The 27,970-nt window shown below is 38.7% G+C and overlaps 1 protein-coding gene across 1 annotated transcript in view; it reads right to left on the bottom strand.

Moving 5' to 3' along the window:
• PTK2 (protein tyrosine kinase 2) overlaps positions 1 to 27,970 on the bottom strand; it is a 189,336-nt gene that overhangs the window by 148,682 nt on the left and 12,684 nt on the right. The window contains exons 2-3 of the mRNA XM_053976570.1: positions 25,580 to 25,638; positions 326 to 352 (exon numbers count right to left, since the gene is read on the bottom strand). The gene's annotated coding sequence lies outside the window, so the exon portion shown is untranslated. The remainder of the gene's footprint in view (positions 1 to 325; positions 353 to 25,579; positions 25,639 to 27,970) is intronic.

Below are 27,970 nucleotides of genomic sequence, written 5' to 3' on the forward strand. Positions count from 1 at the left end.
CTCCTAATCTGCTCCCCTGCCAGCTGTATCCCACGTTCTGCTGAGTTGCCTTAAGCATTAACTATCTCATACACATATTTAACAACTGCCTATAAATACACCTCAGTTACCTCCTCCCCTTGTCAAAATACACCATTTAAATGGAAAAAAAATCTGTACCTCAACAGGTTTTGTTTTGACCTCAGATCCCCACATGACTAAGTACCATGACAGTGCCAGTAAGAACCAATATTCTGATTATATAAAAGCATGACTGTATTGTAAGCAAGTCCTTAAAAGCTGCCTGCTGTCACATCAAGACATAACTGAAAAAAAGAGAACTTACCTGCTGGCAAGGGAAGGCTTGAAATATCTGTAACAATAAAGAAATACATTTAGAGACAGAAGAAAAATTAGCTTTACAACTGCATTGACCTCATAATTTTTCTGCAAGGCCATACTTGTTTACAAAGCACATTATCTGAAGCAATTTGCTGGCTGCTACAAATGCCACATGCAAATCAAAAGCATTTTCCTTGTCTCACCCTGTTCATTAACAGGATTATGCTTTGCTCACCTAACTGAAGGACAAAGATTATACTGAAGGCAATGAGTGTAATTACTGCAGCACAATACAGGTCACTACGCACAAATGAAGTGTTACATACAAAATTCACCATCATCACCTACAGAACTTCACAGCTCAAAGTGTCAGGGATAGTCTTTGTAAATGAAGAGGATTCTACAGAATGTTTTCTTTATTCTTAAATCTTTAGAGAAGAAGTAGCCAAGCTTGCAAGCAGATAAGCATAGAACACAAGAAATAGTATTAAAAGAAAGGACACTGATTTTTGTCACCAAGGCACATTAGACACAGTTGCTGAACATTTTTATAGTGAATGCTAAGGCTGTCTTGAGCTGCAAACAATGACCCCACTGTCTCCGAGTCTAAACAGAACATATAAAAATTATACACTAAAAATACAGACATTATATTAAACTGTAAGTTATTATATTGTTCCTGCCTGCTTTTCTATTGTCATCTCAGTACACATCATCATGACTGGGACCTGAGGTGCCCATCAGAGCTCAGAACAGAAACTAGAACCCACAAGGAACTAGAAAGAAATAATTACTCAACTCTGTAAGGACGTGGACTGGGGACACACATCACAGGGTTAATGAAAACTGAAATAAATACAAGTTCAGGGGGGTGAGAAAGGGGAACCAGTAAAATAAATGAGAGAAAAACTATATAGAACCTAAGAAAAAGGTCTGCACAGTTATTTGGTTAAAGGAAACAGCAAAATTGAATAATAAATTGTCACACTGGGTACAAAATCCACATGGAAACTGAACTTTAACCACAGGTGCAGCAGCTTAAACAGATGCAGAGATTATTGGGGCAGATGGTCACTGTTTTGCTACCTATTAGAAGAAATAATGAAGTTTAATAAATTTATTAGCCCTGCTCTCAACCAACAGATTGTTAAAATTCATGTCTGTGCCCAGAAAACATGATGAAACTTGAAAAACAAAGAGAATTACACCTAAAATTTAAAGGCTGTCTATGAAAAATTTCAAATATTAATTGCACTACTCTGAGGAGAAGATGAAACAGCAGCACAGAAAGTTGAAACGCACTTAAAGCGGGAAATCAAAGGCAAACAGGACACCACAAAACACCCAGAGAAAATACTGAATGCCTTAGTCTGGTAGAACACAATATCTAAAAAGATGGTAAATTGCATTTAAAAGATGCTCATCATGCTGTCTGCTTAGGAACAAAACCATCTTACATGTAAGATATGCCTTGAGACAGGTGATGCAGCCAAGGAGACACAGGAACTGCAGGAAGCAAAAAACCCAACAGCTCCTGCACAGAATCCAAATCAGCACATATGGAATGGAGCTTTCATCCATCAGAGATTTGCAATGACAATTAATTTGGAAAGTTACATGAAGATAAAAGTTGCATCATTTTTTGGTTTTGTATATTTAATTTTTTCCATGCTCTTTTTTTATGAAGTCACAGAAAAATTCTTGCTTGCTCCTAGGCTATACAATACTACAGCCACATGAGTGAAGCATTTAAAACTGTGGATTATAAAATATAATTTTTGATTTTAATTTTTCTATAGTGACAGAAACATATGTTTAAATTCAATTTTTAATTAACAACTATTGAAATGTTTAAGCTATTGCAAACACTTTAAAGTGCATTAAAATATATTAGTTTTTGTGTATTGGGGATGTTTTATCACAGCATTTATTACTTTTGAAGCAGATTCTTTGGTTAAATGTGCCTACACAACAGATGTCAGGAAAATAATGACAAACATAACCCCCAGAAAAATATGTTATTACTGCTATTATATACACACAGGCAGAAAACAATCACTTACATCTCAGAATTTAAATAGGGAAAAGCTCTGCAGCTAAGACACACAGAGATTTTTAACTTCAAGAACGACCTGATCATATCCCAGCGTTTGTCCCTAACACCTGAGTCGCTGTTTCCGCTGTCACCTCTCCCTGCCAGTGCTCACACAGATCCTGTTACTGCACCAGGACCTTCCCAAATGGGGCACTGACACCATCAGCCCTGCTGCTATATTTAAGTCAAACATTGTGAAGATTTCTTACTTCCATGTTCCACTGCAAATTAATCCCACAAGTGCATTAACTGAAGAGATGCTGCACCCCTGGGACAAGTTTACTGAACAGCCTCCTGCAACTGCACCTTCTTCTATTACAATGTAGTGCAAGAGACTGTTTTCTACCATTAATTGACATACATTAGATCTAAGAACAAGCTGGACAAAAGAAATTGAAGCCTGAAGGTTATATCAATATACTCAAAAGTGCATATGTGCACTTAGCAGGTTACTTGTATGGTGTTACGCAATTATTTCCATTAAATACAAAGTCTTCTAATTTTAGCGAACACCTGCCACTACAGAAATGTCAATTCATAAATGAAATAAATATTTCACCATTTCAAAGATAACAGTAACAATTCCACTCCTTTGTGTATCCAGACACCACAACAATAAGTGAAATGCTCATTATCTTCACGTGTTACTATACGTGTGGAGTCACTTTAGGAACTTTCTTATCATTTGCTTATTTGCTTATCATTCTTATCATTTGCTTATGCGTTTGCCCCATCTCTCCAGCTTACTCTCCTATTTTCTGGCTTGAAGCCTCTTAGCTTTATTTGCAAGTACGGTTTTTCATTTAAAATCTAACACTGAAAAAAGATGAGTGGATTCTTTACAAGCTTCTTTCACAGAGAGGTAAACCGAGAGTACACACTCAGGTAGCCACTCATTTTAGGTTACATTTACAAACTTGCCTCCCCTGCTGTGTAAAACTTCCCCTTCCTGAAGCATACTACAACATTTCAAACTCTAGAGAGGAGAAATTCAACCAGCTGAGATTTGAAGAGGAAAAACCCTAAAGTTAGGGTTTTAATCTGGTTTGGGACTAAAATGAGAGGTTTGAGAGCATTTTGGAGAGCTGTCCTGTTGGGAAGGATTCCCTCGCATCAGGGAGGCCTGGACTGACTTTTCTCCTACAACTCAGTTTCTGAGTGCTTGGAGTGCTGTCACACAAACCACATTTACAGCAGCTGTACAACAGAACATTATACAGCAGCTGTACAATCTTACTTTTTTATCTGCTCCAAAGTAGTTCTTCAAAGTGAAATCTAAAATGAATCATATTTCAAGTGCTGCTGCTCCTACTGATCCTTTCAAGGGATCACTCATGTTCTGCATTTATATTCTTAAGTATCTCCCTGTGCTACTTGGCAGGGAGCAAACTGCCAGTTTGAACAGGCAAAAAGAAAAATTACTTTCACATCATATTCTTTATCATACCCAAACTTTTACATACTTTGTAAAGGCTAATCAGTTCTCAGAGAAAACTGATTTTATCCCATGCAGATATTGGGAGGATGGAGCAGATGGCCTCAAGAGCTCCTTTCCAAGCAAGGTTTCTGTAATACTGGACACAGATGACTGTAACAGACCATGAACAAGCTGAAATTACATTAGAGGTGCTAAAAAATAAGAAAGTTCCTCAGCCAAAGAAAATTTGCCAAGTAAATCAGTTATGTACATGAATTCATCAAGGAACAGAAAGGACAGCATTTTAAAGAAAGAATACTATTATTGCTTCTATATCCACTGAGATGGTTTTAGGAACTACAGTCCTCAAATAGACTTTGTGGATCCCAGCACCAACAGTTTTTTTCTGATTTATGGACACCCTGAGGACAGGATCTCTCTACCACTATACTTGCTTTTATAAAACTGCATTTTGCATTGCAGAGTTTCAGTGAATATTTTCTTAAAAATGGAGCTGCAACTTTAAATCTTCCTTCCAAGAGTAACATCTAATCATCAAAAACAGGAATGTTTTGTGAGCTTCCTATTCCTGCCTCAAGGTAAAACAAGATATGGCTCTGTGGACAACTCAGCTCAGACTCTGCCCCATCTGCAGCACTGATCTCTTTCCAGAGCTGTGGTAAGCAGCAGACCGCAAGAAATTTAATCCTGTTCTCCTGCAGCAAGAGCTGGCTGACTCCAGCCTAACAGCATTCCCTTGAAATTAATTCAGATATTCAATTCACAAACCAATCTCTCTTTCCAGGGAAGAGTGAAGGCTTGCAGCACACAAGGAACCACAGACCACAGTCTCCAAGAAGCCAAGCAGTACATGTCACTGGACAACAATCCTTGCAACTAAATGAGGAATATCACAGACTCAACATAAAATGCAATTTTCCTATTTAGCCAAGGTACCAAAATAATTTAGGAATACAGATGTATATTCAGCTTTTAGCCTTTTTGTGGCTGGTCCTGAAGAGTGTTGTCTTAGAGGCTGGATCTAAACACCTGGAAGTCACCTTTCCTATATTCTCTGGCAGGCTAAAAAGGATGTCCCTCTGGTCTTTAATGAAATTGAGATCTCATAATCTATGTAAATGTATTTTTCTTTTATTTTTAAAGTAAATAAGTAAACACAAAACACAAGTCATCTTTCAAAAACTGTGCTTTGTAAAATTATATGTGTTGAGAAACTCAAGGATTTATCCATGACCATCTGATCTACTGAACAAAGACCTTGGAGATGCAATTAATTCATCCTGACAGCACACCTATTAAGGAAAAGCTATTAAAAAGTTTTGCAGTATGATTAAAAGATTGTATAAACCACCAGTTGCATTGTTCCATATATGTATTTTCTTCCCCTTCATCATTAAAAGTACATCTCATCTGTAACCTACATCTGACCTACTTCTAATTTAGCAATCTGCAGGGCTGAATGTTAACAATCTTTTATTATATCATTTCACATTAAGGCAGTTTTTAGGGCAATTTTCAATGCAACTCAATAAAATCTTTTCATTTACCAGCTATGTAGAATGAGAGGCAGAAGTGCCTCACTGCAAAGGACCGTTTTTACTAAATATTTCACTATTCTTGCAAGTCTTTAAATGCTCCAACTGCTTTGGCTTTCAGTAGCAGCCCCGATTTGCAAACACCAATACCTGACACAGTATTCAAATATCAATCATAACAGCACTAAAACCACCATTTGCTTACTCAGATTAGAATTTTTCCCCCCTATTGACATATTTATTGCATTTGCCTTAGGCACAGCAGCAGCTGAATATCCAGCTTAGCTGCAAATCTTCATCTGTTACCCCGGGGAGAGATGGAGGGGGGACAGCTATAGGACAGACACCTCCACCCACCAAACCTGGCAGCAGATCTTTTGTGCTTTAGCCAGATCAGAAGAAATTCAGCATTACAAAACCACACATCTTCTGTTAAACAGCCCTACTTCACAGGAGAGCCACGTTGCACTGGAGTCCCTTATTATCTTGGTTTAAATCTTTGCTTCAGCTGTGAGTATCAGCAGTAATGATTTAATGCTCTCATTTCTATCTGCTGAAAAGGTTAACGAGCAAGCAGCCGACAATGAACCGCTGTGACACCCTGCAACGTGCACAGCCTGTGCTGCGCTTTTGAGAAGTTCTCTTTAACCACTCACTACTTCTAAGGCAAGCTGCTGCCTCTGAAACACAAAAGCCACACAAAATTTAGCAAGGAAAAATGAGAGGACCAACTGAAATACTGCAAGAACACGAAGAATTTTTTCAAATTAAGTGTTTGGTTGATAAAACAGGTACAAGGACAACTATGGTGTGATGATCACATCTGACATACCTCAAGTGTCTTTAAATACGCAAAAGCTTAACGGTGTTACACCAGTACGAGCAGCAGCTGATTCATCCCACACCTCGGAACACCTTCAGTTCGTATCTACTTCCATAATTTCTCCATTTGTTGTCAGTTCACTGTCACATTCCTCTCACTACCTCACTTTTATGTATGTACCTGCTTTCCTCTTCCTATTTGAAAACAAAATCAGTATTGAGTCTCCTTAGCTTATAGCATCTACACCAAAAAAAAATCATTCAACACTTTCAAATCTCAATTTCCCCTCTCCTACTCATACTCCTTCAAAATCACTCTGCTTATGCTTCTTAAATACTAGTTTTTGAAATTGAAAAAATACAAACCCTGATTAAGACCATCAGAATAATCCACCTGTGTTTTCCTCCATCTCAACTGAACTCCGCCCTGAACTCTGTATGCACCTTGACACTTCAAATTCATTTACACCACATCACTGAGCATGACCACTGAGTTATCTATACAGCCACCAGGAGCCAAATTTTCAACCACACACACTGAACAGTAGGATATTAAATGAAAAGGTTCTGGTGGAAGTTACATTTAAGGAGATTAAGAAGAGCAAGAGAAATCACTCAGTCATTATTCAGGGCAGGTGGGATCAATCTCATTACATACTGAGTTACAGAATATGCAGTATCTAAGCAACTCAGATAAAGAATTTAGTCTCAGTATCTACACATGTACTATATGCACCTTTTGCCTATGGGGAAGAGACGTTTGGATATAGAAGAGGATGGAGTTGCTCCCCAATAATTGGTTTTATTCAGCATCACAAAATGGGTAAGTGAACTCTGCAGGTCATATTAAGCTCTTATGGGTCAGCAGAAGTCCTATGAATGGGGGGAAAAAAACAACAAACATCTCACAAAATTAAGCAAGTTGCTAAGACAGCAGCTGCACTTCAACACGGGGCTGTGATGTAATGCATCTGGGGAAAAAATTCTGAGCAATACGTCCTTAACCAAGTAACACTTGCACTTTCTCCAGTTCCAACTGCGGGAGGAAGGCTGAGTCACTGTTTTCTCTGAAATCATCATCTCAAACTAGAGTAGCATGCCAAAAGCAATAAAACATTGTGTCTCATTAGGAAGGGTACTGAAAACATGGCATTCAAACGTATTACTGTGCAAAACAAAAAAGCATCAACACGTTGTGTCCAGTTCAGCTCTCTGCACCAGAAGGAGGCAGAGATGCCTAGAGCTGGGCAGCTGAAGTGACTGAGGGATGGGGCAGCTGCCAAGGAAGCCCAGATCACTAAATCTGGGGCCCCCTCAGCAGGGAGGACATGAGGCTCAGGGTGAACATGATCACAGCACAAGTGGAGGGGGTAGGGGAAGAAGAGAGGGAAAAAAAAAAGAAAAACAAAAAGCAAATCAATGCAGCACTATGATTCAACAAATCCTGCCAGACTGAGCATTAGGGAGCATTTGAGGAAATTACTGGAGATTAGGTTCAAACCAGTAAGAGTGCCTTCCCCACAGCTGGCACTGAGCTCCTTGCAATTCTTGCAAGAGAAAAGCGTGGACAGAGGTGCCACCAGCCACTGGGCCAGGCATGCAAACTCTATGTAAATAACATTTTCTGCTGCCATCAAGGGCCAGTGCTGGGCTGGGCAGTCATTGGTCTCATTTAGCAGCATTTTGCTCCTGTATCAGCAACACTATGGCCAGTGATTGTCCCCGTGTGCTGGGCACTGGGGAGACCACAACTCAAATCCTGTGCTCAGATTTGGACCTCTCACGACAAGACAGACATTGAGGTGCTGGAGCATGTCCAGAGAAGGGAACAGAGCTGGGGAAAGGGCTGAAGCACAAGTCTGATGAGGAACAGCTGAGGGAGCTGTGGGGCTCAGCCTGGAGAAAAGGAGACTCAGAGGGGATCATTTCTCTCTCTACAACTCCCTGACAGAAGGTTGGAGGCAGGTGGGGGTCAGTCTCTTTCCCAAGTAACAAACAGTAGGACAAGGGGAAATGGCCTCAAGTTGTGTCAGGGGAAGTTTAGCCTGGTTAGGAAGAACTCTTTCACAGAAAGGGCAGTAAACACGGGAAGAGGCTGCTGGTTGAGTGGTGGCCTTGGCACTGCTGAGTTAACAGCTGGAACTACCAATTTTAAAGGCCTTTTCACACTAAAATGATTTTGTCATTCTCATGGTCTTAAACTCCCTATTGTGGCTCTGTGAGCTTAAACATCACCTACTCAAACAGAAGTACTGTTCTAAGAATGTCAGCCACATTACAGGAATATTCTTATGCTTTAATGGTTTATCACAAAAGGAGATGTCTTTAAATAAGCCCAGGAAACTTTAAAAGCATTTAAGATGTTTAAGGAGGGACACGTGTGTGCTGGCAGTAGTTCAGATCTATCAGGAATGTCTCTAGCACTATGATCTGTGATCACATAATCCTGATGGAAATACTGTGACACTTTATGAACATAACAATTTAGGCCCTCAGGCAGGCTTAGGGAAAGCTGTAGACATGTATTCTATACGTGTGTAGCTACCCCCTATTTGTACTACAGTGTGCTTGTTCTTCCAAGTGATAGCTTTAGTGGATGTTTTTCTTTCGAGAAACATTGTCTTGACATTGCTTGCTATGATTGAAGCTCCCTTGTCATTTTCCGTGAAGGACTTGTGACACACAATGTGCCACCACAAGTCACCCACGTCTTCAAAAGGTGACAGGATTGTGTAGCTCCTGCACTGAAATACAAATTAGCTCTACATGTCAGTGAAGGCTGGTTTGTGCTTTGGTATGACAGGAACTTAGCTCAGAGCACAGAGGTGTTCCAGAATGTAAAATAAATGTGTTTCCAGGTACAGAAATGAGTTGTGCCAAGGGCACAACTGGAAGGGGAGAGAATGAGGAGGAATTACTTCAGGCAAAATATTAAAAAGCTCAAAACAGAGCTGCACATCCCAGACCACAATGTAAGAGAAGACTGTTTTCTTGAGTGGTTTTTTTAGAGGGGGTCAAGTGGGAGTTTGGTTTTGGTTTTAAAACAGTAACTAGCTACAAGAATTTAGAATAACAGATTAATGATGTAACAGAAAAAACCACCCAAAGTTTCTTTTTTTTTTGAATATTAGAACAGTATTTTGCAAGTTTTAGTTGGATTTTTTGTTAAAACACAAATTCTTAGAAAGTTGGGCGAGTCACTTCCTTTCATGTTTCACCACTGTAAAATTATGCTGTTTCCATGGTTCTGGCCCACACATGGATTCCATTGTTACAGCAGTTTTTCAGGAGCTGGAATTGAAGTTTTAAATTTTTCTTATTTGAAGTTACAGATGAGTGAAAGAAGGTTGAAAATAAACCACACAGAGTGGGGACGAAATATTTAAGAGTTTTCCAGTAAAGAACACACAGGAAGTAGTTTGTCAGAAGTTTAACAGAAGATTATCACCTTTGCGCACACATTGTTCTCACCTAAAACGAAACAAACAAAAAACCCCCCAAAACAACAACAAAAAAACGCACAAAAAAAAGGGGGGGTGTGTCTGATATAGTGCCTAAGAAATAACATGTTTTATTGCTTACAATGAGATTACTCCAAAGTGTTCAGAGAGAGTTTGACAGCGGCTTTACAAGTTTTGCTCTGTACAGAAACCTGCCTCAATAAATAAGATGAAATTTATTTGTAATGAGAATACTGGGGTTTTCTTAGCCCAACTGTGACACCCTGGATGGAGAAAGAATTTGCTTCAGCTGGAGCTTGTTCTCAAAGTGAAGCACAACATCCTTCACAACAAATGGGCATTTACAGCCAGAGCTACAGAGGCTGAAATCAGTTCTGCAGGGAAGACATGACAGTTTTGAATCTTAACCATGTAAGAAATAAGAGAACTAAGGACACTCACTGTGATAGAAAAATTATATTTTCTACACAGAAAATTCACCACTGTATGCACGGGAACAACTCATTTAATGTCATCTGGGTGTTTCCACAAGTCTTACACATCCTCCCAGGGACACAGATTACACCACTTCCAACTACTGTAGTGTTTGGAGACACAACATGCTGCCGAGTGTCATTCTGCTGTGGGGAGGTTTTAATAAAAAGTCAAAAAAATATTTCCAAAATCTTTGTATTACAAAGGAACAAAGACTCAAGAAGCATCTAAGTCAAGTAAATTATTTGTCAAACACCAGAGCACACATGAGGCAATGAGAATTAGCAAGGAGATAAAACCAAATATTATTTCTGTCATTTCACAAGAATACACAGTTCTTCATAAGCCAAAAAAACCACAGAGCCTACCTCAGAGGGTAAACAGGAGTTTAGGGGCAACAGAAGAAAACAAATCAGGAAAAAGCAGAAGAGACATTACAGAGCAATATATTATGTACTCATCTAAACTGACAAAATTCTTTTTTCTTAATATGTTGCATGTTAGCAGTAGTTGTGTTAGGCTGATTTCCTCCTCAGACCACAATGTTGGTGCACCAGCAGAAACAGAGAAAAAACTTTTCCCTAGCTTCCGCTCTACTTTCTCTGTCCCATTTTATAAAGTTTTCCAGATGGAAAATAGACAGAGAATGAATTAAGACAGCAAAAAAAGATGACAAGTGAGGCAGGGAGGAACCATGGACAGAATTTAAAAAATATATAAGGAAAAGAAAAATACACAAATACATCAGGACAAAGAAACCAAACGAGAAGACTGACAACAGTAGATTATGAAGGTAAAGAGGGGGTAGTGGGGGAACAAGAGTGCAGACAGAAGAACTGCAGCACACGGCATGAGACGCCCTTTCTTCTCCTGGTTGGTTCTGTCGTGTCACCATCGGAGAGCGGCTCAAAGACAGCGGTGCTGGTGTAACAGGAAACCCCAAACACGTCTGTTCTCTGCAAGAACCTGATCAAACAGGAGACCCAGTTGGTTTGACAGAACACAGCACACGTGCAGCTCCCATATCCCGTTGGCTGCATCTTCGCAGCTCGGCCATTTCTCATCTGGGCAAAGGCAACAAGGCAAAGAGTTTGTTTCCAATGCGGCACCGTGTGAAGTCAAGTGTGTATGATTAATGGATTCTCATTTCCACAAACCCACTGAAAAATTTCAGCTTGGCATCATTAAGATTCTATCAGCCCTGAATTGCAATTTAAGATAGCATTTTTCGCCTTAATCTGCTGCTCTATTTAATCAATTTAATGCACAGTAAAAACTTAATTTGACAAAATTGAAAGCATTATTTCTCCCTGCCTCTGGCATGAAACAGATTAAGACCACCAGAAATACTTGCAGAAAGATTTAAGATTCATTACATATTGGGTGGCAGATAAATATTAGATATGCTATAAACTCTAAGTCTAAAAGCTGTGGGTTTTAGTTAATGTTGCAATTACCCCCCAGCAGCTAACCCAAGTCATGCTTCCTACACAAGGCATGACTGATTTTTGAAGTCAGATCTCCTAAAATACTATTTTGTACCATGCTGACAAACTCCACAGACAGCAGGGAGAAGGAACAAGGACAGCAAAGACAACTTCCCCTTTGTAGGCTTCTGGCCAAACCTATGCTGGATGAAGGCACAGGTTAAGAATAGAACATGTTCTAGGTCCAGGATGAAATAACAAATAGCTTACACCCCTACCCAAAATTCAATTTCATCTAGTTAGATTATCCACAGGAGGTGAAAAGACAGTGACAGAAAGCCAACACATAAATATGTTTGGAAGTCTCTACAGACAGTCAGAAGCTCCAAGATAACTCAAGTTACAGAAGACACATCCACAGTTCAGTCCCAGAGCTGCAGATACCCAAATGATCCCAGGGTTGGAGCTGATTTTCCAAGAAGCAGCTGCTCTCATCCCATGGCCAGGGCTACAGCACCATGGCACAACTTGTACTGTGAATGGAACACTTCTGCCTTCAGGGCTGTCAAACCAATTTTCCTCATAAATAACTAACAAGCCAATTTTACGGGCAGTGGCAGGGAGAGGAATCCTGATGGCATGCTGCTCACAAAGCACACTCATTACTTTCTTAGCTAAGAATCACTAAGTCCCTTAGAAACTCTGACTTGCCTTGTAAGTATTTGCGTATTACAAGTTTATTTGAAATGGATTTCAAAGCTATGATTTTGTACCTAGACATGACTTAGAAAAATCAAATACAAAATGCATCTACTGTTAAAACAGTCTGAAATGTATTATTCCTGCTGATGTTAAGAAACAGTGTTGCTTCACTTGAAAAGTACAAATATTTCAGTAACAGCTTTTTCCATTTATGTCAAGGGATTACATAGTGTATATACTTGTACAATTACATCTTACTTCAACTTGTTTTGTTGATATATAAAACCTAATACTAATGGTGAATACCTACCCTGCTGATATGTAACAATTCCTTATCAGCAAACCAAGCTAGCTGGAGCATAAAGGAAATCATGATACAGTCCTTTAAGAATAAACAGAAAAGAGCCACAAATATCCTAATTATATAAGGCTATTTAATACAGTCCTGTGTAGGCTGGACTCGGTGAACAAATATTTTCTGCACAAAGATAAGAATTCAAGACACAAAGAAGTGTACAGTATAAATGTGCCTTTTGCCTCAGCAATGAGTGCTGGGAGGCAGAAAAACGTAAATCTTTTGTACCACAATAAAATCCGTAAGAAAGGACAGCAAGAGTAATAAAGCCTAAACCAAGAAAAACATTGTTAAGCTTTTAAAATTCTTCACTGATACTGCAGTTTATTCCTTGCCCCACCATTTTACAAGAATGAAAATACATCAGCTCACCTCTTTTGTTATTTCAAACAAGGATATATTATCTGAGACTTATTCTCCAAAAAGCTTTTCCATTTCTGATCATTCATTACGCATGAAAACAGGGAAGATGAGCAAAAAGAAACCTCTCCAGCCTTCTCTGCTTCTGATCCAATTTGGACAGTCAGATACCACTGAATCCCACCAGAGTGAGAACAAAGAACTGAATTTGGTCACAATGACGATCCAGAGCAGAACTGACAGTTCTTTCATGCACTTCTAACTTCAGTAACAGGAAGAAGGTGAACATTTTTTTAATTACTCTATAATCTAGTTTTCAATTTATCATGTATGAAGTGTCATATACCCCAGCACACTAAATTATTTAGCATACATTGTAACTGTATCTTCTGCCTCTCATAATGTGCAGAATACATATGCAATGCTTATTAAAAATTCTAAATTAAAATATTGAAAAAAACATTCAGTTCATCAGGGTCTCCAGTTCCCCAATCTTCCCTCTCCAAATTGCTCCTGAACATAGCTAAGACTTACCCTGTGAGTTCAAGCTTGAGGCATAAACGAGAAAGAAAATGGTCCAAATTAAAAACCTTATCCAAATTTCCAGTAATTATTAAAGAGACTAATTTTCAATCCCTTAAAGATCTAATCAGGTTCAGAATGGACGCAAACTTAAATTTGCTTGAATTCATTGAAGTAATTCTGCCACAAAATCAGGCAGGTACTGCACAAGGATGCCTGTATTTCAGGAACTTCTGAACACATCTTTTTCACTGATATGAAGAAAGAGATGAAATTAGAGAACTGCAGTGTGTACTTTTGCCAGTGTCAGCTCTGGTACAGTTAATATTTACTTTGTCATCCTGCAAACTAAGCATTTGTGACAGTACAAAGGAATTTCAGGCTGCATATGCAAACAACTTGTCATAGAATTGGAGCTGGAATAATTTCTACTTGTATTTGTCTGCTGCAGCCCCACAGAAAAAGAAATGCACAAGTTCTTAGTAACAGGACACTGAAAGCTCAGAGCAAACCACAGGAAGCTCAAAGGACCAAAAAGAATTATTTTCACCGAAGTGACAGGGATGTTAACTCTGCTGCCACATCAATGCAATTTAACTAAATGCATTTATCCCCTTTTTCCCCAATTCCTGAATCACAGAGTAGCAGAAATCATGAGGCCCTAAGGAAACCTATGAAGTATGTCACCATAGCCAAGACAAAAACCACAGAAATCCTCTAAAAGAATTTGGGGTAAACTAGGCAAGTCTGATCTCTGAACTCCTCAGGTCCCTGGAGCATGTCTAGCTGGATTAGGTCTGTCAGGTGCCTAAAGCATTCCCCAGTAACCCAGCAAGGCTGGAATCACAGAGTGGTTTGGGCTGGAAGGCACCTTTAAAGGTCACCGAAATTCCAACCTGTCCACCAAAGGCAGGGACACCTTCCCCTAGACCAGATTGCTCCAAGCCCCATCCAACCTGGCCTTGAACACTTGGTTCAAGGGTTCAAAAGGGATGGGGCAGCCACAGCTTCTCTGAGCAACCTCTGCCAATGCCTCACCACCAACACAATTTTACCTTCTTAAAATATATCAATACATTGCTAAGAAACACCAAACTTAATTTTGAGAAAACTTCCCTGAGTAGATTAAGAAAACATTATTTACCATACACCCTTATATTCAACACCATGGCAGTGTTCAGAACACCCCTGAGCAAGCAGAAGGCACCACCAGCATCACTGTGGCCTCTTTGTCCAAAGCCAGCACAGTTCTGAAACTCACCTGACCCCCACCCCCTCCTTCACAGTGCTCTGGATGGTTCAAAGTTCCAAATGTCCCAAGTCTGGGGAACATCCAAGGGAAAATCACAGAATCATCTAGGTTGGAAAAGAACTCTGCAACTGATGATCTCAGAGGTCTTTTCCAACCTAAATGATTCCATGATCCTGGGTGTGAATGCTGCTGTCAGCAGCCTGAAATCAGCAGCTCTGTTCAGCTGTGGTTCGAAGCTTCTGCCTCTTGCAGAGTTTGGTAGGAACCAGTTCATGGCCAAAAATATGTAGGGGAGAGGATAACAGAGAGATGGCAAGCAGCACAAGCCTTGTTATTTAGGAAACCGAGGTAACGGCAGACAATACTGTCATTAATAACACAGCCATAAGAGATGCTGGGGTGATGACTTGCAGTGGTTTCATCCTGTCCAAGGGAATTTCTGTGCTGGGAACAAGGGTAACATCAGGTCCAAACTACCTGTGACAGAGCACAGACACTAAAAGGCTTAACCCAGTGATGTATGACTACAGTGTACCAGCTAACACTCATTTAGTTCAGCTCACAAAAAGCAAAACCAAAAAGGATTTGGGGTATTTCCCACACAGACTTTTCTAATGAAGACATTGTCATATCTGTCTGTAGACATTAGACCATGTCAACAGGTTGGTAATTACCTACAGCTCTAAAATTTAAAGTCTACAAATTAATTAGACACTGTTCCAAAAATCACGAAATGCAGCTTTGAGGTTGGGTAGTGACTTTGCCACGATTCAACTCAAAAGTTCTTGCCAAAGCAAGAGCACAATGCAGAGACTGCTGAGTTTCACCTTCCTGAAGTGTCCTACGTCCAGAATGTCTACTTCTGTAAAGTCTGGTTTATAATAAAATTCCAACTCCTCCATATCTTCCTCAAAGTACAAAAATACTTATACTGAGAAACAAAGGACTGACTTTATTCTTCCAGGACTTAAAAGTTCCAGAGGATTTGACTCCCCACTGTCTCCTTGGCCTCTATTACAAATCCTAAAACTACAATCATTCAAAATGCAAATATGTTGGGTTTTCCAGTGAGGATAAGCAAATACAGACTTTTTTCCACACAACAGTTTCAATGATGCTCCCTTTCATATAGATCATGAATAGATACATTTGTCTCCTTATAAGCTGCTGGTGGATGGAGCTACAACTGTTGTCCTCTGGCCAACTCTAACATTATTGAGAACCAAATTAAAACAAATCCAAACACTTTTAAGTAGCATAAAATATTAAAAACAACTCATATGGCCTCAGACAGCAGCCCCAAAAATTTATTTTTAGGGACAAAATCCTCTAATTCAATAAAACATGACAGATTATCAAATTTATTTAATTCCTGTGTATTAAGTTGTGAGACTAAGTGACTGGAAACCTATTTGGGGAACACTCCTGGGCTGTATTTGCAGCCCTGAGAAATGCCTAAATACTGGTATTTGTGACTGAAAGCTCCAGAAAAATCTAGGTCTTTTGGGGTCTTTGGGAAGCTGAATGACAAGAGAGGGACAACGTCAATGGTAAGAATGCAGAATTTTCAAAGATTTTACATGCAATTAAAATTACCTTTGCATTAAAAAACTTGCCAGCAGTAGCTTGTTTCTTATTTTGTTCTGTTCTTATTTTCCTTTCACATTTATAGGCATTTTGAAGAGCAAATTGCACAAAAACCCTAGTTAATATTAAGTTTGTGAAACTGGTTAAATACATGAACCATGTGTGTGGAACACACAGTAATTTGTAATTCAGATGCCTTGGTCTCAGAACCTCCATGTGTTAGTTTGGAGTTGGAGATCAATTAACCGCAACTCATAAGTGTTTTGAAGCTCTAAACCCAGCAATGCACAAATCAATATTTAATTTACAGTCTGTGTAGGAGTTAAAAATGTATCAGAAGCTATGTACAAAGTATATATTAAAACCACAAAATGAAATAAATTCCAACATGTGCTACACCAACAGCCTTAGCAATTAGAGATGAATATTTCAATGTAATTTCTTTTAATGCCTCCTGATTTTAACAAAAATTTGTGAACAACCAACCCATTTAAGTTACAAATGGTTCACGTGTATCATTATTTGCATCATCCAGGACCATATTTTTCCTGCACATTTCTCTTTCTACCAAAAGGGATATCGTAGTACTGGAGGTTTTCTTGTCCTTGGGCTGTTCACATCCCTGACTCCATCTCTCCTTCAAATTTCTGTATTCTTCAGAAATCTGAGATACAGTGGGCAGATCAAAACATGTCCTTGCTTCAAAACACATTTTAGGCAATTTTAATGATATGAGAGAACTGTAAAATAAGAAAATGCAATGTTACCAGGATTTCCTGAACAGACTGTGTGTGACATCAGTTAGGCCTCAGATCAGCTACAGAGAAAACACGGATGCTTTAAAACATGAAAACCAGGATTAACTGAATTGAGCCAATGTGCAGAAATTCTACATTGCTGCCACTTAACAGGCCTGAGAAGAACAATAACTCTACCATCCCCAAAGCAACCGGCCTTTTGTTCAGTTTCTGTAACCTTCTAGAATTAACTAGAAAAATTTTAGCCCTGAGACCAAACTTTGTGTCCTTCCTACAAACTGCTTTTCAAATGTCCACAGATTCACAGTCGTTTATCTTGAAAAATTATTTCAAAAAAAACAGGAAAAAAGAGGTACATGCTAAGGCAACAGATTTAAACTCCATCTAACTCACTAAAATTATACAGAAATTGGGGGTTTTTTCTGATATTATTTCACAGTTCAGATGCAAATTGCAGAATTAAATGTTTTCTTTAAAAATATAAACAAGGTGAAGAATTTGAATGAAATGACTTTGTAGAGCCATCCAGTTGAGTACAACGCTCCTTCCCCACCTCGGTGCTTCCACACCTTGCCCACTAAAAATTAGGAAATGCAGAACTTACATCAGAAAAGCATTAGATGCCAACAGAAAAATTAACTCTGCATTAACATTTCAGCTACTTTTTCAATGTGTGATGCTACCCTGAATGTAACAATCACAAATTTTCTTTGATTCTTTAGTGGGTGTTTTAGTCAGAAAAGCCAAACTGGCATCTTCTCACCTCTATTTCTCAAACTCCTAATACACAGATAATGCAGCATTCTCTGGACATATGGATATATGAATACAGAGAGCATCAGGATATTAAGCAATGTACATTACTGTTCCCCTTATGTCCTTCTTTCTCCTTTATCAAGAGAGAGCTGCATTAGGTTATGTCTTCAAAGCTAAGTGTTTATTATCAAATGTAACACCAAAACCACTAATCCCTAATATTAATATCCAGATTCAGTGATTTTTATGTCACTCTAATTCTGGATTTATTGTGGAGTTCCTACTTAACCCTTCCCTTCAAAAAGCTGAAGAGTAGCTGGTGGAAGTTTCACACCACATATGTTTATACACACACACCCCACAAAGAAATTCTTCCAGGTAGCTTTGGCTTGGCTTCTCTTCAGATCTTATCAAAAGGAACACTTTGAACTGAAGCCCAGATTTCACCATCAACACCAAATGTTTTATTCTTCATTGAATGCTTACATGACTACAAGAATCTCCTGGAGAAAGTGGGCCTTGAGTTAAAAACAAAGTCACCAAAAAAACTGTTCCAAAAGGATGCAGAAGTCACTGTTCATTTACCACCTTCGTTTAGGGCCACTCCTGTTTAGGATTTAGCATAGAGTAGAAGCACAGGACTCAAACTGGATACAAACACATCCTATGCCTAGATAATTTTTTTAAGGTATCAAAGAAGGATTCATACAGAGCCCCTAACACCACACAAAAAGGAGGTGCAAATTAAAATCCTGCTTGCTTGGGATTTTTTCCAAACCAAAAATAATTATGCAGAGCTTTCTAAGGTAAATTATTCACCATATTAAGAGTCCAATGCAAATTTATATGTACAGGGATTTTTAAGAGTCAGCATCAGTCACATTAAAGGCATAGGATTACAGCCTGAATTGTTCTGTTTAAAATAACTATGATACAATACAGTTTAGACTACCAGGAATATTACTACTAGCTAAGAACCACAAAAAGCCTTTCAGAAACAGAAGGAAGTATAACACTCATGTATTGTTACTATTAGAAAAAGCCTACCACTCTTTTTGGATATTGCTCTTAACAGAGATCATTTAGAATAAAGGAATGGGCTGAAGGAAGAATTCCATTATTACAGTTGTCCCAATTCCTTTGGACCTTAAAACTCTCTACAATTCTGCCAAGCTTTTACCATCCTCTCCTAAAAGTTCAGCTGAGTAGACTGATCCTGAAAGAGGGAAATGACAACACAGCCACCTGCTTACAATACATACAAAAATAACCTGGAATGCCAAACTTGGAGTCCTGTTGACAACCGTGACTTTTTATGTGCCCTTTTGCTCTGCACAATCTAAACCCTAAAATAAGAAATGACCTTTTTTTTTTTATGGGAAACCTTGTTAGCAATTTAAAGACTGCATCTTCCACAACACAGCTGGGAGTGGACTGCTAACAATAAACTTTCTACTTGTTGTTAAAGGGCAGCATTTCAGTGGCATCTGGAACAGCTATTAACTCCTCCCAGGTGATCAAGGCTCCCTCTTGGTACAGAAGATTTAATCTACTTTAATGCATTCATTTTCAGGTGTAGTTATAGGCTCTTATTGCCTCTTTGTGTACTCTTCATCCTCCTTACTAAAAAAAATGCTACCCAAGCTGCACTTGTCTGGACTCTTGACAGGGAATTCAAGTCATCTTTACTTCTTGCCTGGAAAAGAGTACTGATACACAGCTGCTGGTCAGAAAGAAATAAAAGAAATCATATCACTTCTCACAGTCACCTAGTCTACACTCAAGACAGCAGTATGTGTGGGCAGTACACAAAAGCATAAAAAATAAGTCACTATTTTTGCTAGTTGTTGTTATTGAAAATGGATTTAATGAAACTCAAGTGCATGAAAACACTGCATTATTTCAAAAACCCAATAGTTGCAAAAGAAATTGGCATCTAAGGAATTGTGATGCATCAGGAAGACTGATGCAACATCTCAAAGGAGCAGAGAATAACCAAAGCAAATTATCTACAGGCATCTAGGCACAAAGGGGAGTCAGGCTGATTTAAAAGGTTTTACACACGGTATTTGCATGTAACTGATGTGTCTTAAAAACACAGGAGTCTCATGAGAGGCTTCCAAGATCATCCCATGATTTCCCACCAGCTTTAAAACTAGGAAAGAATAACCAACCCTGCATAAGCAAAATGAGATTACAAGCAAGACAGCAATACCAGAAAAAACAGGAAGGGTTTAGCAAAGCAAAAGTGCACAAGGACTGTTGGCTCAGTTGTTCAGGGATTGATGCTGATAAAACCAAGGTTGTGGATTTGGTACCCATATGGGACATTCACTTTAGAGTTGGACTCAATGATTCTTGTGGGTTTCTTGAAATTCAGAATATTTTGTGATTCTATCAAGACTATTAAGATAAAGGGGAAAAATAAATAAAAAAGCAGTATTTTGTTAGTACTTGTGAACAGGGTGTGCCAAAAATGTGGGAGATAAGTAATGGTTTCACTTTGTACTGATAAGGGTTAGGCTAAAATACCAGGCATGAAATTCCCTGCCTCCCAGGCACTGCTAATTAAAACACGTGTCAGGAAGTGCACTTGAGCCCACTTCGCTTCAGAGGAAGTTCTCCATGAATGTCTGCCAGGAAATAACCCAGATCCTTCCCTTAACACAGCACACACAAACCAACCTTGGCAACCCCTGGGCTGCTGGTCCTGCTGCCTATCAAGCTGGCCTTTCTTTTTTTTCCAAATATTTTATGACATGTCAATACATTTGTATCGCCTAATGTTCCTGCTCTTGTAAGGACACTCATTACAACCTGTCCCACACTACAACTCGAGATGCTACACCAGTAACCAACACTGCCATAAAGAGAACAAGAACTCTGGAAATCTTCACTCAGTTTTTAAGTAAAAAATGAAAAATTTTAAGTCTTGAAAAGACTTTAATCCATCTGGTTTGAATTTTGGTCTTTTTATGTTTTCAGAAAATTCTCTTCAGGTTTTCTTCTTACCACACCAAGGTATATTTGGACAAGCAAGGTTGATAGGGAGTTGATTCACTAAGTATCTGAAATCTGGACATACTGGAAAGTTAAGAAATCTACCACCTAGCAGTGAGAAGCACATTATCACTGATTCTTTTGTATAACAATGGTCTTGTTCAAAGATTCAGAATATCCTGCTGCTTTTAGAAACTTTCCTAGGCCAGCATTAAACACTTTTGTGCATTTCCTACAGTAAACTACAGCCAGTGCAGGCCTCAACCCATTAACCAAGAAGAAGGATCAAAGGCCAATTATACATTACCACTGAGCAAGCTAAGCGTTCTCAAAGAAACAGAGCTACAAACTTTACCTCAAATAATAACTAGAATATCATTACTTAAACCTGCCATTTAAACAGCCTGGAAGGGAACAGCAGCAACACTGCATGGCTATCCCTGGCATCATCAGAATGTGCTGCTCCAGGCCCATCCAAGCTGCATTACAGAGCAGTACTATTTACAAAGACTGTTTTCTGCTTGATGTTTCCCTACTCACATTTACAAGAGGGCTAACAACCAAAACAAATATTTTGTTTGAGACATAGAAGACCTTTGGCACCTCCAGAGGGAAAACTGAAGCTCTACTTCATTCTATCTCACAACATATTCCAAGATAATCCAGACAGGCTGAAGTTTTATTGAACTCCATGGAGGGATGAGACAATGCAGGACAATACCCCAAACACTGAAATTTATTTCCCCAAGCCCGCTTAGTCCCCTGTAAGAGACAACAGTTGCTCTGGGGACAGGCTGAGGAATATCAGCTGTGCCAAACAAAGGCCAGGACAGGGCTCAGAAAGGCATCAGGCACCACACAGAGTGGTTTGTGTTCCTTACATCCAAGCTCATTGCTTTGAAAACCCTAGTGGTGCCTGTCAGCACAGATAGAGCACAGAGCCCTTGGAAGGGCCCAGCCTGAGAGAAGAGGATGTTCTGTACTGAACTCACACACGTGCAAGCCCAGCCTCCCTGGAAGAAGCTGAAGTTTATCCTAACCTTGGTGGCAAAGTAAATCTTTCTGCAATGACCCAGAAGTCCAGAATAACAAACCAGTCAGGAAGCCCAGCAAAATTCCACTTCCAGAAGCCAGGAGGAGCTATAAGCATGTAGGTCTTCCTGGCAAGGAGCAACATCCATTTATTAGCTTTACACTTGAGAACAGTGGTTGTTCTTTACACCTTGAAGTGCCAACTGAAATCTTTTGAAACAGATTTTATGTCAAGAGAAAAGCCCTGAATGTATCAAAACAAAATTAAATGCATAACATCCAAAATACACAAGAACCCAGATCTCTGAGATTTCATTAGGGAAGTAGTTCTAACCGTAAGACATAAAAAGGGACATTAATTTCTCCATCTGCAATACTGTATTTAAACAAGTGTTATGCTGGATACAACAAGGTTTCTCATCCAATACTAGTTTAATTCCACCTGTAATAAAACCATAAAGTTGGAAAGCACCTGAAGTCACTTGCAGTAGAGATACAATCCAGAGAACATCCTTTGGAAGCTGCTCCTTAGGTGGAAGGCCTGGCAACACCTCCTGTCAATGGCTGTGATTGGTTTGAAATCACACAATAAGTACATGTAAAATTACACATTTTTAACTACACAATGCCTGCACCAATACCATACTCAAACAATGGCCTGAGGAGTAAGTCAGAATTATAAAGCTAAACAGAACTGCTGCTCATAATCCCTTCCTTTTGTATGATTTGTGTCTTCTGCACTCATTATCTGAGAATCATAGTCTTATTTTGGTTGGAAAAGACCTCTAAGATCATTGAGTCTAAGCATAAACCCAGCACTGCCAAGGCCACCATTAAACCATGTCACCAAGTGTCACATCTACATCTCATTTGAATATTTCCAGAAACAGGGACTCAAACAGTTCCCTGGGCAGCCTGTTCCAATGCTTAACCATCCTTCTGGTGAAGGCATTTTTTCCTAATATCCAATCTAAATCTCTCCTGGAGGAACTGGAGGCCATTTCCTCTTGCCCTGTCCCTTGTATCCTGGAAGAAGAGCCCGATCCCCACCTGTCTACAGCCTCCTGTCTGGGAGCTGTAGAAAGCAATAAGGTCCCCCAAGTCTCCTTTCCTCCAGGCATTCAGGGATTCTGGATGATGTTAGAAGAGTCAGTTTGTCAAGTTTCCTGCTTTTCTTTCATGGCCTTGATACCTGGTGAGTTAAATACAGAACTGCCAAGTGATTTCAGTGCTGGTCAAATCAGCAAGAGATCTGCTCTGAGTGTAAATTTTAAATGTTACAACAAAAACAGGCATGTCTGAGCCCAGACCCAAAATTGAAACCTTTCATCCTAAGTTCTGTGACTCCATCCAGTACAAATACTAATAAAACCATAGGATGAATAGGTGAAGGCAGCACTACCACAGCACACTTGAAAACTCCATCCTGTAAGAGGAGGGCTTGAATACTGTCATGAACAGACAAGGGGACTGGAGCAAACAGGTCGTGAGTCTGTGGAACAAAGTATGTGACAAGCCTATCATGGTACAAGTAACAGCTTGACTTTTCGCAATATGTACAAAAAGTAACAGTTTATAAAGCAGCTGGATAAGCAAGAGATGCAGTACATTTTTTTTGTCACTTCCACTGGAAATGTCTTTGCAGTATTTGCATATACAATACCACTTTCAAAGAGCAAGCAGCACTAATCTCTTCCTCTTACCAAATCCCCAGCCAGAAATAAAAAAAAAAAATTCAGACTTCAGTATAAACCTGACAAGTCAGAAGTACTTGCAATCTACATTTAAGATTTTTCACTGTTTCCTCTCACTCTACATTATATTTCACAGCCTTGTTATTCATTGGGCTGGTTTTCTATAAAGTCTTATCTAGGCAGGTACTGCAAGATATTTACCTAACAAACTAATAAATACTTTGTTGTCATGGTTTTACCAGGATATGACTCATTAGAACCACGTATTCCAGGGAGCAAATGGCTTCAGTTCACAAAACATACAAGTGCACTTTTTTGCTTGTGACATCACGACAGTCAGAGCTGTTCCTTTCAAAAGGTCAAACAAAATTAAAGGAAGCATTAAAAACCCCCTGAAATCAGAGATCTGATTTGCAGGCCTTTATATATGATAAAATATTTTGCTCCCACCCCCCTGCCCTTGTTTTTTTTGATTTCCCACACTATTAGTTTTCCATGTCCAGGAAATATTTTTCAAGTGTCTGAGTTTCCATCTGAATCATAAGTCAGAATTAACATGAGGCATAAGGCTACAAATTTTAATTTTAACTGATAAAAATATCAGTACTGGTTCCAACTGAAATACCTTGGGTTTTTTCCAACTTAAGTGATAAAATGGAAGACTACTATTTTTTAAGCCATTCAAACTTTTTCTTTGGAGTGGTAAGAGTAGATGGAATTCCTTGGAAAAAACTAACTGCATAATATAAACAAACACCATCCCATAGCAGAAAAGGGGAGAAATTGGAGAGGAGAAGCCAATATTCATCATAAACTTGAAAACTGAAGTTTAAGAAAGGCTGATGACATCCAGAAGTAAGCTACTGAAGAATAAAGACATCTATCCCTGCAAATTTAGATGTTTAGAAGACATTAAGTGACCCTCTGCTGATCCCTGAAGATGAAAATACATATATTATGGATCAAGCCTGAAGTCCCATGTGAAATGCAAGCAGCCACATCTCCTTTGTTCTCAAGTGTATCACAGTCCAGGCAAGAACACTGAGACTAAACCAGGTGATAAAGTTTTAAATAAGGGTAACTACATCCACAACTTAGATTCAAAAGTACCTGCACCTGAAGTAGCAGGAGATGAATTTTGTTACCTGGCAAAGCCTAAGCAATAGAAAAAAAAAAATATATTTAATACAGGCTCTCAAACCACCAACCTCAGGGAAGGTTGTAGAAAGGTGGGGGAAACCAAACCACAAACAAAAAATAAGGATCCAACAAGTTATTCTAGCCACACTCAAATGTAAGACTATTCAGACATCCATATATAGGAGAAGCAGTAAAGGCAGAAGTCAGAAATACCAACTACACTGAGGAGTAAAAATGAAATTTTCAAATATAACCATTCACCCTGCAGACAGGGGGTGTCACAAGGAATCAAAAATATGCAGACTAGAAATAAATTCCTATAATACAAAGAATTCTGTGGCTGTAACTTCTCTACTCCTGCTTTCAGCTAAACCTTTTCAGATTAGGCCATGCACCCCTACAGCAAAGATTTTGTTTTATTAAGACCCATTTTTTCTGTACTACAGAAAAGCAGGACATAAGAACAGAGAATTATTAGTAGTATTTTGCTCCAAAAGGCAGCACATGGGGCTGGTCATACAATTTTCAGCCAAATGACTTTGGTAGGTGAGAAAACACCTTGCAAATTCCTCCCATGTATAATAAATTGATTGCTGCACAGGTCTGCCCACCTCTGTACCCTCAGGCTGAATGGAAGGACCGTGAACAGGCTGTCAAAGAAAAGCCAATTCCAGGAGGCTCAGGGAAAAAAAAACAAACCAAGAAATTCTGTTTTAACACCCACTGTTTAACAATCAGGATTTTCAACAATAATTACAAGGAAACAACAACAACAAAATCTCATCTTGACCTGCTTTACCCAGAATAAAACTCAGTGTGAAATTGAAATCATTAGCTGTTGTACATACCCTAAGTAGACTTTCCAGCTCTCAGCAGCAGGTGCCCAATACAGGATGAAACATGAAATCTGAAACAAATATTTAAAATTCATTAGGGTATTTTCTTAACTAATGTCAAAGTAGTCTAACATCCAAAAAACTTAAGAGCAAATTAACTGATATTCATCTTATGAAGACAAGATAACCACCTGCAGTACATATCCTATTTTACAAGTGCAGATTATTTAGCTGGAAGTCCTTAGGAAAAGAACAAAAAAAAAAAAAAAACCCACCCTAAAACAAAACACAGAAGAAGTTTGTCAAGGTAGAAGCCAGAGACTTATATTTGAACTCAAAACAGAAGTTGCCTAAAATACTACTGGTCCCATGAAAGCAAACTAAAAATTTCTCAAGTTATATGGATTTGTTATTTTGAAGAAGGAAGAGAGTTAAAGCATCACAAAATGAACCTTTATTAGTGATAATATACATTTAATAGCAAAAACAAGTGAGTGCTGAAAACTGTGATGAGTGATTCAAAACACAAGCAGCATCCAGATCTAGGGTTAGAAAGTGCTTCCCTGGAAAATAAAAAGTGTGTGGGAGGAACTAGTGAAAAGCATTTACCTCCTCAGGGTATGTGCATCACAGGGCAGGCAAGCCAGCTCTCAGCTGAATAACAAATATATAGATATTGCTCAATACATACATAACACACAGAAAGTTGTGGGTTTGTTTCTTAAAGAAAACAATTGATCTATAAGAATTCCAGAGCCAAGTAATGTAGAGAGTTGAGTTTATTACTTTGCTAGTTGTTTTTCTTCTTTCCCTTTCAAACAAATATATACTATAGGGACAAAGTCAATATCAGTAGAAAGCCCAAGCTTATATATTATGCACTTAAAACTGGATTTCTAAGAACTGTTTCCCAAACTTTATTCACCTTAGATATTTAATTTTCCACACACATAAGGGCCACCAAAAGATTTCCCCAAAAAAATCTCATGAGATAAAGTAACATAAAAAGTTCAAATAATCTCTGCACAGTTTCTCTTAAGTTTTCATCTAAGCTGTAATAAACTAGGTGTGGGGGGAGAAGTAAAATACTTTAATTTCAACATGAAAACCAGAAAAAAGAGTCACAGACATTTACCTGAAACACACATGCATACCATAGAGGAAAAAAAAAAAAAAATCAACAAGAACTTGAACTGCTTTGATGGTGCTCCGTAAGGTGAATGGCACTGCCTCCAAACCCTGATTTTATGGTTAACACAGAATCTGCTAAGTCAGGCTGTCCCACCATCTCTGCCAGACTGAGTGGCAAACAACAGCTTTCCCCAGAATCACGCCTGCTCTGAACATTTTTATGGAATTAGTCATGATTTGGGACAATTTGTAAAAACACTGATAATTAACACAATGGGAATGATATCATGGCAAGTCTTTTATGAAAAGGCAAATTGCTCATTAGACTGTTTCTCAGAGTGAGAAACCCGTGCACTTATTGATTTAACTGAAGATATTTTCTGATAAGGCAAAAGCTACTTTTAATTTCCAAGGGCAGTAGTAATGACCTTTCCCTACTCTGGGAAGTTACATCAGTAGCACTCTTAAACACTAGTTGAAATAATTGTGTGTAATGCCATGGGACTTACATACAGCATCAAAAAAACACCAAATGCTAGAAAAATATTTTTTTAATTGCTGAGGCATCAATAATGCAAACACTTGCAGACATGTTAAATTTTCCACACAAGTTCTCTCACTGATTTTCAAAGAACCACCCATGTGTGTAAAATTCAGTGTACAAATACATGGCACTGTGATTTGATTTGATGTTGGAAGGCAATCCCAGAGGACTGATAAAGGGCCTCTTGTTTGCTCATTAGCTGCTACAAGTAATGCAGTCAGGACAACCCAAACATGGGATCATTTCTCCCTTACACCAAGAGCCTTTTCCAGGCACACCTTCCCAATATTTGTTTTCACAGGTTACTTACTGATTTACTTCATTCATCAATTACTTAAGAAGCATGTGGTAACAAGAACTCTCCTATGCTAAACTCAGGTCCAACCAGTTGTAACACTTCTTAAAAGACCAATTAGTCTCCTTCTAATGGGGATAAAATGCTGAAAGCTTCTAAAGTGGTCAAAAGGAGATTAAACATTAAAAATGGTTTGGATTGAAAATCTGTGCTTTTATTTTGACTTTTTGTAAAAGAAAAATTTAAAAACCTATGGATCTTACAAAATGGTTTCTTAAAAATAAAACAAACCCAAACAAGTACATCTGCTCAGGGGAAAAAATTAAGAGGGGAGGGGTATTTTTCATAGCTTTTGAAACTCTCTACCTTTTTCCACATGGGAAAGGTTTTCAGTAAAGTGCCAATATTTAAATTTTAAATTTAACGCCTTTTG

Source organism: Vidua macroura, chromosome 1, assembly GCF_024509145.1.
Source record: "Vidua macroura isolate BioBank_ID:100142 chromosome 1, ASM2450914v1, whole genome shotgun sequence".
NCBI lineage: Eukaryota > Metazoa > Chordata > Aves > Passeriformes > Viduidae > Vidua > Vidua macroura.